Here is a 15066-nt window from a genome sequence, read left to right on the forward strand (position 1 = left end):
CAAAAAAACACAAGACACACACACCGTGAAAGTATAATTTTATTACATACATACACACATACATACATACATACTTACCTTATGTTCCCACGCAGGTCGGTCCTCTTCTCCAGTAGAATCCAAGGGGTACCTGTTGAAGAAATTCTACTCACCAGATCCAGTGGTCCAGGCTCCTCGGCAAATCCAGGGTTAATCCACGTACTTGAATAAAACAAAAAAACGGTTGCCCGACCACGAACTGAAAGGTGACCCATGTTTGCACATGGGTCACCTTCCCACGAATGCCAGAAACCCACTTTGCCTTCTGGCTAAGTGGGTTTCTTCAGCCAATCAGGGAGTGCCACGTTGTAGCACTCTCCTGATCAGCTGTGTGCTCCTGTCTTCACTGACAGGCAGCACGCGGCAGTGTTACAATGTAGCGCCTATGCGCTACATTGTAACCAATGATGGGAACTTTCTGCCCTGCGGTTGACCTAAAGTGACGTCACCGCTGAGCAGAAAGTTCCCATCATTGGTTACAATGTAGCGCATAGGCGCTACATTGTAACACTGCCGCGTGCTGCCTGTCAGTGAGGACAGGACCACACAGCTGATCAGGAGGGTGCCACAACGTGGCACTCCCTGATTGGCTGAAGAAACCCACTTAGCCAGAAGGCAAAGTGGGTTTCTGGCATTCGTGGGAAGGTGACCCATGTGCAAACATGGGTCACCTTTCAGTTCGTGGTCGGGCAACCGTTTTTTTGTTTTATTCAAGTACGTGGATTATCCCTGGATTTGCCGAGGAGCCTGGACCACTGGATCTGGTGAGTAGAATTTATTCAACAGGTACCCCTTGGATTCTACTGGAGAAGAGGACCGACCTGCGTGGGAACTTAAGGTAAGTATGTATGTATGTGTGTATGTATGTAATAAAATTATACTTTCACGGTGTGTGTGTCTTGTGTTTTTTTGGGTATTTTTTTAGTGGTAGTACTACAGGTACCAGCGGGCCCGTTTTTCCGCCGCATGCTGGTACTTGTGGTTCTCCAAGTACCAGCATGCGGGGGAGGCTTGCTGGGACTTGTAGTACTGCTACTAAAAACAATATCTTTTATTTTACAACAAAGGCTATCAGCCCTCCCATCCGCAGCCCATTGGATGGGGGGGGACAGCCTCGGGCTTCACCCCTGGCCCTTGGGTGGCTGGGGGGGGGGGACCCCTTGATTGAAGGGGTTCCCACTCCCCCAGGGTACCCCGGCCAGGGGTGACTAGTTGGATTTTTGATGCCACGGCCGCAGGGCACTATATAAAAGTGACCCCCGGCTGTGGCATTATCTGTCCAGCTAGTGGAGCCCGGTGCTGGTTTTAAAAATACGGGGGACCCCTACTCTTTTTGTCCCCCGTATTTTTGGGACCAGGACCAGGCGCAGAGCCCGATGCTGGTTGCTTAAATATGGGGGAACCCCTGTCATTTTTTTCACCATATTTCTGCAACCAGGATCGGCTCAAAGAGCCCGAGGCTGGTTATGCTTAGGAGGGGGGACCCTACGCAATTTTTTTTGTAAAAATAAGCACTTTCCCACCCCTTCCCACTGATATACATGCACGGATCTCATGGATCCGTGCATGCCTATCCAAACACGAATAAAAAAAAAAGTTCTGTTTTTTTTTAGCACTTTTTTACGAGTTGTAATTTTTCACGGCAGTGTTTGTTCTTTTTTTGCTTTGCACTTCTTAGTAAATGACCGAGATTCATACTTAAACAGCCGCGTTTTGACCGATGGTGTATTCATTCGTAATTTTTTACCTGAACTAGCAAAAAATTACGAATGCCCTCATCACTGCCGTGATTAGTGTTTAGTAAATGACCGAGATTAACCGAGATGACACTTTGAAGAAAAAACGGCATCTCGGTCAAAATCGGGAGCTTAGTAAATATACCCCAAAGATTCAAGTAAGGTCCATACAAGCACTAGATTAGTGTGAAATTGTGATATATTGCATAGCCTAACTCAGAACACTAAACGACATGATTTGTGAAATAACTGCACCAAGGGCCTAATTCAGACCTGGTCGCACGCAGGCTATTTTTTGCATTGCTGCAACCAGGTAATCGCCACCTACAGGGGAGGGGGTAAACGCTTTGCAGGGGTGCGATCATCTGTGCAGTTTCTGCACAGTCCAGGACTTACTCAGCCGCCGCGACGATCCGGGCCGCTGGTGACATCAGGAATCCTCCTCCGGAATGGCTGGGCATGCCTGCGTTTTTCCAGATACTCCCAGAAAACGTTGAGTTGCTGCCCACGAACGCCTTCTGCCTGTCAATCTTATTGCTATCACCGGTGCGATCGCTTTCTTCATTCGATTCACCGGTGGCCGGCGTGCCTGCGCATTGCGGGTCACACTCATGCGCCGTACAGACTCGATTGCACGGCTGCGAAATAATGCAGCGTGCGATCGGATCTGAATGACCCCCCAAGTACGAAAGTCAGGCAGAAACAATAACTCAATGATTCAAGTCCAGGCAAGTAAGGAGATACAGTAGGTGGATCAAATTCTACATTGTTACATATTACGTAAAATAATTTAAAATACTAAATAGCCTGACTTGTGGGGTAACTTATGACTTACAAACACAAATAAAAACATTACATACTATTACTTATAATCTGCAAGTTTATAAATAATGTAACCTTGAAATAGTAATTCTGATAATTTTGCTGTGTGATGGATAACTTGTACTAAATCAAAATGCATTTTTCTGTCCACCCTACGTATTTAAAGTCACCCATATGCAATAGAAACTGCAGCATTCGTAAGATAGCTCATATACAGTTAATAACCATTTTATTGCCAAACTAAACCATTGCATTATGCAGTATGTATTGAAAAGTCTGACTAATCTCATGGTACTGTAGATCTGTTTCTCTTCCTTTGGATTTAAGAACAGGGGGTTTATTCAGGTTTGTTAGCAAACCAAGAAAATTAGCAATTGGGCAAAACCATGTTGCACTGTAGGTGGGGCAGATGTAACATGTGCAGAGAGAGTTAGATTTGGGTGGGTTATATTGTTTCTGTGCAGGGTAAATACTGGCTGCTTTATTATTACACTGTAATTTAGATTTCAGTTTGAACACACCCCACCCAAACCTAACTCTCTCTGCACATGTTATATCTGCCCCACCTGCCGTGCAACATGGTTTTGCCCAATTGCTAACCTTCTTGGTTTGCTAACAAACCCGAATAATGCCCAGAAATCTTAAAATACTGTACTAGTGATTAGAAATTGACACTTATAGTCATATCCCAAAGGTTGCTAAGTATACATTCCCTTAATCAGTATTATCTGATGATAATAAAAGTGAGGGAAATATGATTAAATCTGATAAATGGAAGATGGGTCTTTTAGAGAATATTTAGGTAAATGTGATTGGCCTTATCAGACTTTAAAAGTAGTCAGTGAGTGAGTGTAAACCAAACTAAAGTCTGATTGATATTTTTTTTCTTTTACTTTAGGGATTTTACCAAATACTGTAAAATATAAATATTGGCTTGCTGCAAAAAAATCTGTTAGGAATTTTCAGTTTCATGCTATAAGCAGATATTTTTTTTGTTATTTATACTGTAACCCCCGTAACTGTGAAATTCCCAAAACTAGCTCCACCAAATTCCCTATCTAGTCTGCAAATTTGAATTTTCAGACTTCACTATTTGATCTTTAGCATTTTATTTTATTTAGGATAGTCTTTTAAAAATGTGATTAGTACTGTATTAGTAGTGTAACAAAACCAGTTGAATATTTATTTTGTATTACCATGTCCTGCATAGCGTATTGCTGCTCACTCCCATACTATGTTTGAACCAGCCTTTATATTGGTAATATATGCAGATGTGTTATGTTATTTATACAGGGAAGGGATTCTGGGGTGCACACCGGTAATGAGAGGTGCGACCCTGCAGAGACCTTTCAGTACTGCATACAAAGACAAGGTTGCAGGTGCACAATTCAAACACTACCAATTGATTAATTATAATCTTTGCAATACCATTTTGCATTTTGCATGAGGTTCTTTGTTCTTAGGTTCCTGACATTTCATAGACTGCATGCAGGGCAAGGTGAGTCCAGCACAAATGTATATTAGAATGTCAGATGGGGGCTGGATTTTCATGGCGTGGGTCCCCTGGACTGCTGTGGCTGGTCAGCCTCAGTAGCAACACAGGTTAACACTTAATTTTGCATTTCCTTTCATGCCTATTGTGTGTGTTGTTTTAATGTAACCCATTTCCCACCTTCACTTCTCACTAAGTTACCTCTCACTACTTTATTTCTCACCACGTTACCTCTCACTATTTTACCACTGCTGATTTTCAGCAGCTTCTTACACTAACTTGACTATCTTCACTATATACTTTTTCACTAGAGGGTTGCCCTCGGGTCACTCAGATGCTTGGGTTTGGGGTGTCCCCTGGACTTGTACACCCCAATATGTTAGGGACTTGCCTGATTAATGAGGTCACCTGAATGCTGATGGGCAAGCTGTTAATTATGGCCATAACTATGCAAAGAACTTCACTCAAAATGCAAAGTTTTATTGCAATGATTATTAAACTGCTGGTGATGCACTTATGTTAGCCCTAGGATTCTGTTGTTTAATTATGCCAAATGAACAAGTCTGTACACCAAAAATTAGATTACCAGGTCAGGTAGACCATACCATTGTGTAACAAAAGCAATCTTTGTTTAATTAAACCACAGGAGATCTAGCTATTTGTAGTGGCCCCTCCTTTGCTCCAAATCTGGTTAGACATGGTGGCTCTCTGTGTCTGATTTAATCACATTGATTTAGGAATGTGTATTTTTACTGCAATGCCGTAAGTTCCTAAGACACAGAAGAAAGCAAAATACACCCCTACAGCTTGTGGCTATTCTGGGGGTACAGTATATGTAGAGCTACTCAGATTGCTGAGAGATATGGTACTGACTGTTTGCTAAGAGATATAACTTTGCCAGAGGATCCTGTGGAATGCTGTGTCCTTTGTGGATGTCTATGCATTGCTGTACCTGTGTGGAACCATCATCTCCTGTGTGGAGCTGCCAGTTCTGTCCTGTGTAGGCTCGTCAACCATACTGTTGGATCTCCTGTGGGAAACTGCCAGTACTGCCCGTTGTGGGTTTATCAACCATCCTGTGTGGAATCTCTGCATGAAGGTGCCAGTACCATCCTGTGTGGAGAGTTGTGGGACTGCTAATACCATCTCTTGTGTGGAGTGCTAAAATGCACTACTGTAAAACCTCTTTGTCGGGTGCTGAGCAACTGTGGCCTGTTATAACATGGACTTTGGACTCCTTTTATTTAAATAGCTGCCAGATCATTGTTTTTGGTTGTTGCCCAAGTTTCTTTGTTCTTGTATGCCATGCCCAAATAAATAGCCATAGTGATTTAATTGAGCTCGGTGTCTGAGTGATCAAAAGAACCCCATTTCTTCACCAACAAGAGTGGCCTCAATTAATCTTGCGGTCTGCATTTCTTTAACTTAATCCACACTTAGTGTTTTTAATCTAGTAACCACAATGGCCATTACTTAATATTTTGGCTGCTGTACCTCCCGACCCATTTCCTCTTGGACTTCCTCGCTACCTATTTTCTCTGGCCCTTCCATATCTGGCACATTCTACTTTGGAATCTCCATGATTCCACGTCCTTCTAAACCTCCTCCAGTACCTCTTCATGGGCCTGAACTATCTGTAGGCCTACTTTCTGTGTGGCCACTCTGTGAAACAGACCATTAAAAATGTATTTAAAAAAATAATAAATATCTACATAGTTGTAATGCACAATTATATTCAATGTGTCTTTTAACATACTGATATGAACATATCTAATAAATTGCATTTTTATTTATAGACTTCTTCAACTTCACCAAATAGAGACATATGATTATTGGGTTAACTTACCCATAAGTGGATCCATCCAATCAGGAAGTACTTATACAATCCCCAGAAAATGAAAGATGGGCATCCTAAAGGCAGAAGCTAAAGCTGTGCTGTAAACTATTCTGGAGAATATAAAGATGAAGAACCATTAGCACTCTATGATATACCACAAAGACTTGGTGGAATCTTGTTAAGTGATCCACCTGCATTCCATGACAAAACAGAACCATAAATATGACATGCGGCTCACTGAGGACTATAAAACCGGAAATTAGAAGTTGAATTTGCATTCCCTACTTAATAGGCAATATATTAGCATGTTTCAGCTTTTTTAGCTATTGTTTCAATGTACTTTCATGTTTTTTCTATTTATTAGACCTATATTATACATTTAAACCTTTGGATAATGCTATTATAGAGCTTTTAGCTACTGTTTGTATTTTGAGTTTACATCACATCACAGGAAGTGATGTATTGCTAACGTAATGTTCTGTCTTATTGATACCCCTATAACTAGCTGTTAAACTGTACAGTATGTTATAGTCTGTTTTTCCTTGTCTGCAGCACATACAAAACAAATTGGGAAAAACCTCTTACCCTGATGGGAGGGACCTCTTACTCTGGTTCCACATGTTGGACAGATAAGCGCTATCTTTTTGTACTTTCTGTGCATTTGCTACTAAATATTGAACGGTATGCTGATTTTGTAACCCTTTTCTTTTTGCTGTATTTAAAGATATTGTAACATGTGAAGCCTAAAGTATTTGTTCTATGAGTGTAAAATACTGGGATATGTTTTACATATAATAACATCTTGTAAATATATGATATGTTGTTATTTGAGAAAAGATAACGGTTTTAAGAAATACTCACAGCGTTATGATTCTTATTTCTGCTTGCAGTATCTCTTACCTGACATACAACTATATGGACTCAAGAGTGGTCTGAAGATAAAAAAAACCCTTAAAATAAGTTTTTTTCTCATTTATGTTTGCACAATTGCACTTTACTAATATCATTCACCAGTGTGACTCACCATTGCACTTTATTGATACTCAGTTACCACCTATTAAAATAGGGAATGTTTTTACTGATTTTTGTTGCACATTTTTAATCCAATAATTAGTGTATACGTTTATTCTTTATAGTTTTACATAGATGTGTCCTCACCCAAAATGTGATAAAGCCCATATTATTTGTTACAGTTTGTTACAAGAGAAAAAGCACTTTGCCAGGGAATGGTGGCACCAAAAACACCTAAACAGTTATCTTCTAAAAAATAACTATACATTTTTAAGGTCTTCAATAAAGTAATAATGCAGTCCACCTTAACACTATGACATTAATGTGTTGTGAAACCACAGATTCAAATATTGATTTAACAATTAAAAATTCTAAACATTCATTTTAATAGCTATTGGGGCTGCAAGATCTCTTATAATAGACAAAATTGTTCTACCTACAAAAAATAGTATTGCACATGATAGTAAATTAATAATACTGTAAATACAAGGTAAGGATAACAATACATGAACTTATTATAGCAATGAGCACTCACTCCTATTAGCTGTAGATGCCCCAGCTAATTTTTAGGGGGGGGGGGATTTATAGTGAAAATTAGGGTGTACTATGTGTTGTACTCCAATTTGGATATGTCTTCATATACCTTTCCCCTTTGTGCGATATGGCACAAAACTATTCATGCAATTTCCATTTATCATACTGTACTTTTTGCTCAATTTTTGTATCCTGTTTAGCAGTTAGTGTACAAGGATTTAGGATTATTTTTTTGTTACAAAGGTATTGGTAGAAATTTACATATTAAGCTTTTGCTTTTTAAATCTTCATTGTGTACTTTTTTCTTTTTGTACTACAGGTAATTTTTCCATCTTAGTTTGCTTATAATGTATTACTTACTGTACTATAAATTAGTGTTTTGGCTCATCTACGTAACAAAGTCCATGGCCTGCTAAACATGGCTATTTGATGCAATTTGAATATAGGTGTATGTGGATATATGTGTATGTGAAAATATCTGTGCCAAATTCATAACAAGATTTGGGGGTATATGCAATTGCGGGCGAATCGCGGCAAATTATTGCCGTTTTTTTAATTCGACACAATTCGACAGGTGAATTCCGGCAGGTGGCTGCCGGAATTCACCATATTCAATGAAAAACGGATTCGACATTGCCGCGGGCTAAAAACGGCAGATTTGCCGGATTTTGCCGCAAATTAAAAAAACGGGAAAAACCCGGGAAAAATTGCGTGGGGTCCCCCCTCCAAAGCATAACCAGCCTCGGGCTCTTCGAGCTGGTCCTGGTTCTAAAGATGCGGGGGGAAAATTGACAGGGGATCCCCCATATTTTTAAAACCAGCACCGGGCTCTGCGCCTGGTGCTGGCGCAAAAAATACGGGGGACAAAAAGAGTAGGGGTCCCCCGTATTTTTTACACCAGCATCGGGCTCCACTAGCTGGACAGATAATGCCACAGCCGGGGGTCACTTTTATACAGTGCCCTGCGGCCGTGGCATTAAATATCCAACTAGTCACCCCTGGCCGGGGTACCCTGGGGGAGTGGGGACCCCTTCAATCAAGCGGTCCCCCCCCCTCAGCCACCCAAGGGCCAGGGGTGAAGCCCGAGGCTGTTCCCCCCATCCAAGGGCTGCGGATGGGAGGCTGATAGCCTTGAGAAAAATGTCAGAATATTGTTTTTTCCAGTAGTACTACAAGTCCCAGCAAGCCTCCCCCGCAAGCTGGTACTTGGAGAACCACAAGTACCAGCATGCGGGAGAAAAACGGGCCCGCTGGTACCTGTAGTACTACTGGAAAAAAATACCCAAATAAAAACTGGACACACACTCTGTGACAAGTACAACTTTATTACATACTGTCGACACACACATACTTACCTATGTAGACACGCCGACTGCCACAGTCTCCGACGATCTGAGGGTACCTGTGAAAAAATTATACTCACCTTCCAGCGTCCAGAGATAAATCCACGTCCAGAGTATAATCCAGGTACTTGTTAAAAAAACAAACCGCATACCCGACCACATGCCGGACTGAAAGGGGTCCCATATTGACACATGAGACCCCTTTCCCCGAATGTGCCGGGACCCCACGTGACTCCTGTCACTGAGGTCCCTTCAGCCAATCAGGAAGCGCTACTACAGACGCGCAGAGCCAATCAGCAGAGTGCAAGGACGTTGCACTCGCTGATTGGCTGAATAGACCTTTCAGTGACAGCTGTCACGGAGAGGTCTCTGCATTCGGGGAAAGGGGTCTCATGTGTCAATATGGGACCCCTTTCAGTTCGCTGGCATGGGTCTTTGCGTTTTTTTTTTTTTTGCCAAGTACCTGGATTATACTCTGGACGTGGATGTATCTCTGGACGCTGGAAGGTGAGTATAATTTTTTCACAGGTACCCTCGGATCGTCGGAGACTGTGGCAGTCGGCGTGTCAACATAGGTAAGTATGTGTGTTGGCAGTATGTAATAAAGTTGTACTTGTCACGGTGTGTGTGTCCTGTTTTTATTTGGGTATTTTTTTCCCAGTAGTACTACAGGTACCAGCGGGCCCGTTTTTCTCCCGCATGCTGGTACTTGTGGTTCTCCAAGTACCAGCTTGCGGGGGAGGCTTGCTGGGACTTGTAGTACTACTGGAAAAAACAATATTCTGACATTTTCCTCAAGGCTATCAGCCTCCCATCCGCAGCCCTTGGATGGGGGGGAGACAGCCTCGGGCTTCACCCCTGGCCCTTGGGTGGCTGGGGGGGGGGCCCCTTGATTGAAGGGGTCCTCACTCCCCCAGGGTACCCCGGCCAGGGGTGACTAGTTGGATATTTAATGCCACGGCCGCAGGGCGCTGTATAAAAGTGACCGCCAGCATTGGCATTATCTGTCCAGCTAGTGGATCCCGATGCTGGTGTAAAAAATACGGGGGACCCCTACTCTTTTTGTCCCCCGTATTTTTTGCGCCAGCACCAGGCGCAGAGCCCGGTGCTGGTTTTAAAAATACAGGGATCCCCTGTCCAATTTTTCCCCGCATTTTTAGAACCAGGACCAGCTCGAAGAGCCCGAGGCTGGTTATGCTTTGGAGGGGGGACCCCACGCCATTTTTTTCCTTGATTTTACCGTTCCAGCTATAAAAAAAATATATATATATTTTTTTAAAAATATATAAATAATACTTGTGCCTCCAAAAAAGACAAACCAAGTACCTAATTCCTTCTAATATAAATATATATGCTATTACCAAAAAAAAAAAGACCCAAAAAAACATGTTTTAATTTTTTTTTATTGGTTTCACCCTCCAAAGTGTGGCGGATTGAAAATGACGAATTTACTGTCTAAAAGCACTGTTGTCGAATTTCCAAACTTGAATTGAATACACTTTGGTCGAATTGCAGCACTTGTATCATTGCAGAAAAGTCGAATTTGACAAAAGTCGTATTTCAAAAAGTCGTTTTGACGGAAAGCACTGAATTGCATTGACGATTTATTTTTTTTTGCAAAAAATTCCCGAAATTCGACAATTTCGGGAATTCGACCGCAATTGCATATACCCCTTGGTCACTAATGCACTGCTTAGTGATTCAAATGGCTCAGAACTTCTCATGTGAATTCACTTGAAAGGGCTGGATACAGAATTATGAAAAATGTTGTCAAAAGTACCTGACATATTATGAACAACAGGTTCTGTTGTTACCGTAGTGATTGTAAAAACTTTAAACTTGGACATTAATCCCTAATAAACCACAATATACCTTTAAAACTAAAAGCAGAAAAGGGTGTTTTTCTCAAAATGCATGAATTTCTAATCCAAAGAGAATTGATCAAGATGTAGTGTACAGCAAATGTCCCTATTTATCCAACATGCAAGAGCAATGAATGAGATTACTGAGAAGTACATTTTCTAAGAGCAATTGATATAATTATTGAGCATTGCATTCTATAGTGGAGCACAAGAAAATATTACTATTTTGATCCAAATATCATCAAATATTAAACTTTTTTTTAGTAACTAACTGATGTTCTTCTTTCTTATCCAATACAATACAATACAATACATCAATATAGTCAATACCTGTTTGCTGTCACATACCACACCCTACCTGGGACACAGGGATGTGTAATGTCTATCACACCAGATAATACACTTTAGCATTTTCCAAAGTAGTCCAACATTATTTCAGTATGGAGATGTGTTGCTAAATGATAGGCCATTGTTTGAAGGCCTAAGAATAATATCTCTGGATATAATTGCAGCTATCCAAGATATAAGATTTCACATTAACACTAGAAAATTAATGGGTTTTCTGGGATTTGTGGCCGTAAAGCTATCATATACAGTATGATTCTCAACATTAGAGCTGTTTAGATTTTTTTTCCTTATTCTTTCCTGAAAATCTAGCACATGCAGCAAGAGCCTTACACAACAATTATCTAGCACATGCAGCAAGAGCCTTACACAACAAGTAAGCAAAGAATAGTATATTTTTCTAAGTGCCCAACTAGACCCAGTAGCAAATGTTTTAATACATGTCTCAGAGCAATAGCAGCAGCTGCATTATTTCTAAACAATGTTTTTAGTTTTCTTGAAGTACACATTACACATGCAGCAGCTGCACTTCAAACCTCTCTGAAAAGTAGATATATTACTTCTGCATTCTTAACAAAAAGGGAAATATCCTTTGTCATGCCTACAATAATTATCTGTTAAAACATAAAATGCTGAATTGAGCCACTCTACTACCATTTAATGAAACTTGTGAGTTTCAGAAAGTGGATTGGGGAGAGGGAAGTGTAGCAATTCATTTTTTTCAGGATATATGGTTAAACAATTGACTCCATTAGTGAATATGGAAGAAGTATCACTCTGGAATCTTATCTTTACCTACCATTTTGAGTGCAGCTGCCATAGGCAGAAAGAAATGAAGGCATCAAAATCAGAGTAGGCTGTGGCATATAACAAAAAGTTTCCTCAACACCTCTTCTACCATCTTATATAGTAGAATTAACAGAGTTAATTAAAAGCACTATCAAATGAATGTTTATTGTCAGAAAAAAAAGAGACTATATATATTTAGAGTGGATACACTTTTAGAGTGGTACATGATTTTGGGACACTATGGAAAATATTTTATGACAGCAGCATGAAAACAGTTGAAAGGAGCCATACAATTATAATGTCATATTGCAGTTATCAAATGACAAGCCTGTAATATAGGATATGATGAGATTACTAATGGAAATCACAAAGCTAATATTGCTGTAAATGCAGCAGCTCAAAAAGAAATCATAAAAGAAAATGTTTGCAGTCTCGCTAATTATATGTTTCTAACAAGTGAGCAAACATTAACACAGATGCAAACAGCTTGTGATTTACAGGAAAGGGAAAATTGGAAAATGTAAAGTGTAACGGGACAAAGAAAGTTTGTAGTGAAGCTCTGAAGGTAAGCCTGTTGCCCCAAAATCACTCTTACCGACATTGGCACAGATGCCTTGTGGACTGAAACCTGGAGGTAAAATGGCCATAATTTGTCTAATTTAGTTTTTCTAGCATCTCCAATCTTTGCATCAGTTGCATCCAGATATTGTGCTTCCTGTGTTGTCTGTATGCATGCAGAATAAACCAGGAAGGGTGGTTAAAACACTACTGTCATATCTTCCCCAATCACCTATTTATTTTCAAATAATACAAATTTATTTTACTCAGCTTCCAAAGGCTAGGATGCTCCAGTGTGTTCTGGCATGTGTTAATTTATTGTAAGGACTTGTTAAAGATTATGCCATTGGCAACAGCATTAACTGCTAAAATATATAACACAGGAATGTATAGTAATTGTATACCCCATGTAATATAATCTGTCCAAGCAACTAATTTTACTGGACAACAGATGTTAAAACTTCTAGTAAATAAAATTACTGTTGCACACACAATAACTTTTATAGTCTAGTGGGAAAATTAAATGATATAATGGGACAATTAAAAATATATAAATCATATACAGAGAGGTTAGCTTAGTGGTCAGAAACTTTACCATCAGTACTACATTACCTCAGAATTACCCCTAGAGGAGAATTACATATATACTGTTATGAGATATTGACCCAAATGCATTAAGCCTTAAAAAGTGATAAAGTGGAGAGTGATAAAGTGCCAACCAATGAGCTCCTAACTGTCAATTTTCAAACACATCATGTAACATGGCACTTAGGAAGCTGACTGGCTGGTACTTCACTTTATCTCTTTTTAAGGCTTAAGACATTTGGGCCATAGTTTGGAAAACTGCCCAATATCTTTATTGCACCCACATATGAAATCAGCAAGAGAGATAACTTATCTGTGACTTAACTGGACATGATCTCATCTTACTCAGCAACCACATGAAGAAAATTCACATTTCTGTGATAAATACACAACCAATGCCTAAGCAAGGTCTTGTCATGATCTACAACCTGGAGATGAGGTGATAGTCCATGATTTTCTGAGATCAGGCTCACTGACAGGGATTGACCATATCAACTACTGTTCACAAACTCATCTCCTGTTAAAGAAGAAGACAATATAGAGTCACATTATTATAGCAAAAGAGTAAAATCTCCTGAGAAAGCTGCCCCTGACTACCTCCTACTGTACTTCACATCACTAGTAAAAGCATCAAGTAAGTGGTTCTCTCAGTTGTAATAATACTGGGTCACTTGGCAGCACAGTGACTCTAAAGAGAATCATAACTCTAAGGAGTACAGTGAACATCACCATGAAGAGATATATGCTCTTGGGCCCAAGGCCTGATTTTAGACTTTGGGAGTTCATAATTTAATGGTGTAATTTGTCTATCGCGATCTTCATTTTAAAAGTGAGTTGAATATGTCAATGACTAGTGATGATATAACTAATGATATATATGACACAAATTAGATAAATTGTATACAGTACCAGGAAGAACATGTATATGAAAAGTCTTGCAAATGGAAGATGAAAAAGATAATCTTAGAAGAAATTGAATGCTAATAGGATAGCAAAATCTCTGAATAAAGTGAATGTTATATTTGTACTCATCTACCTATGAGTGTAGAGATAGGAACATCAGCACTGGCTCATTTCATCAACACCAGAAATATTATACATAGAGAGTGGTCCTGCCATACAAAAACACACACACAAATATTCCTGCTTTAACAACTCACCTACAGCATACAGTGTGTAGTGGATTTCCCTTGCATCTGAAGCTGATTCATTCATGCCTCTGCCTTATAATCGACAGCTGCAACATAGAGGTAAGAGTTTTTCCTGAATATACAGTAGATGATAACGCAAAGGACAGAAACTTAAGTGCAAGGTTAAAGAGGGCCTACTGTAGTTATCACATAATGTTAGAGGATAGGCAGGGGTCTACAAATATTGACTAAACTTACTACTACATGTTCAGTCACGGCTTTGAGCACTTGTTAGCACTCACTAGACAATGAAGGGTCCACGGTGGTAAATAAAACTATATTTAAAATACAAAAAGAGTTTTATTTTTTAAACCACAACTTAAAAAAAAGCAGCAAGAAAAAATCTGTCTCTCTTTATGCTTGCCTCAGGGTATATTCAGTGTGTGTAAAAAGTGCCTATTATTGGGAGCTAGTGGACAATGTATGTCTGCAGTTCTTTCTGTAAGAGTCACTGACCACTTAGATTAATACCCTAGAAACATCCCTGTGGGACATGATCTGATGTATTTGAAACACCATAGCAAAGGGAGAAGCAAAGACATATCCTTTAGGTTTACAGATTGTGAGCAAATTGCTGGAGTACTTTTTCCGTTGTCATTGATTTTCCTAACGGAGAATGTATTTTCAGAAATACTTACTCTAATTGATCAGAAGGCAGGATAATTGGTTGACTTAATAAAACAAAAGATGGAAGAAATCCTGATTAGGAAAGTTGTTCTACAGAATAAGATGGGAATGGACCAGTTGAAAGTAGTATATGAATTTTTGCAGCTTAGGAATGTTATATTGAATATAGCTTTTGCTATTATTATTATTATTATTATTATTATTATTAATATCTTGCTGTAAAGCTCTTACTATTTTAATTAATGTTTTCTTACTCAAAGCTCTCAACAAAAGACTAGATCAGTGGCTCCCAAACT

The sequence above is a fragment of the Pseudophryne corroboree genome, chromosome 4 (genome assembly GCF_028390025.1).
Source record: "Pseudophryne corroboree isolate aPseCor3 chromosome 4, aPseCor3.hap2, whole genome shotgun sequence".
Taxonomy (NCBI): domain Eukaryota; kingdom Metazoa; phylum Chordata; class Amphibia; order Anura; family Myobatrachidae; genus Pseudophryne; species Pseudophryne corroboree.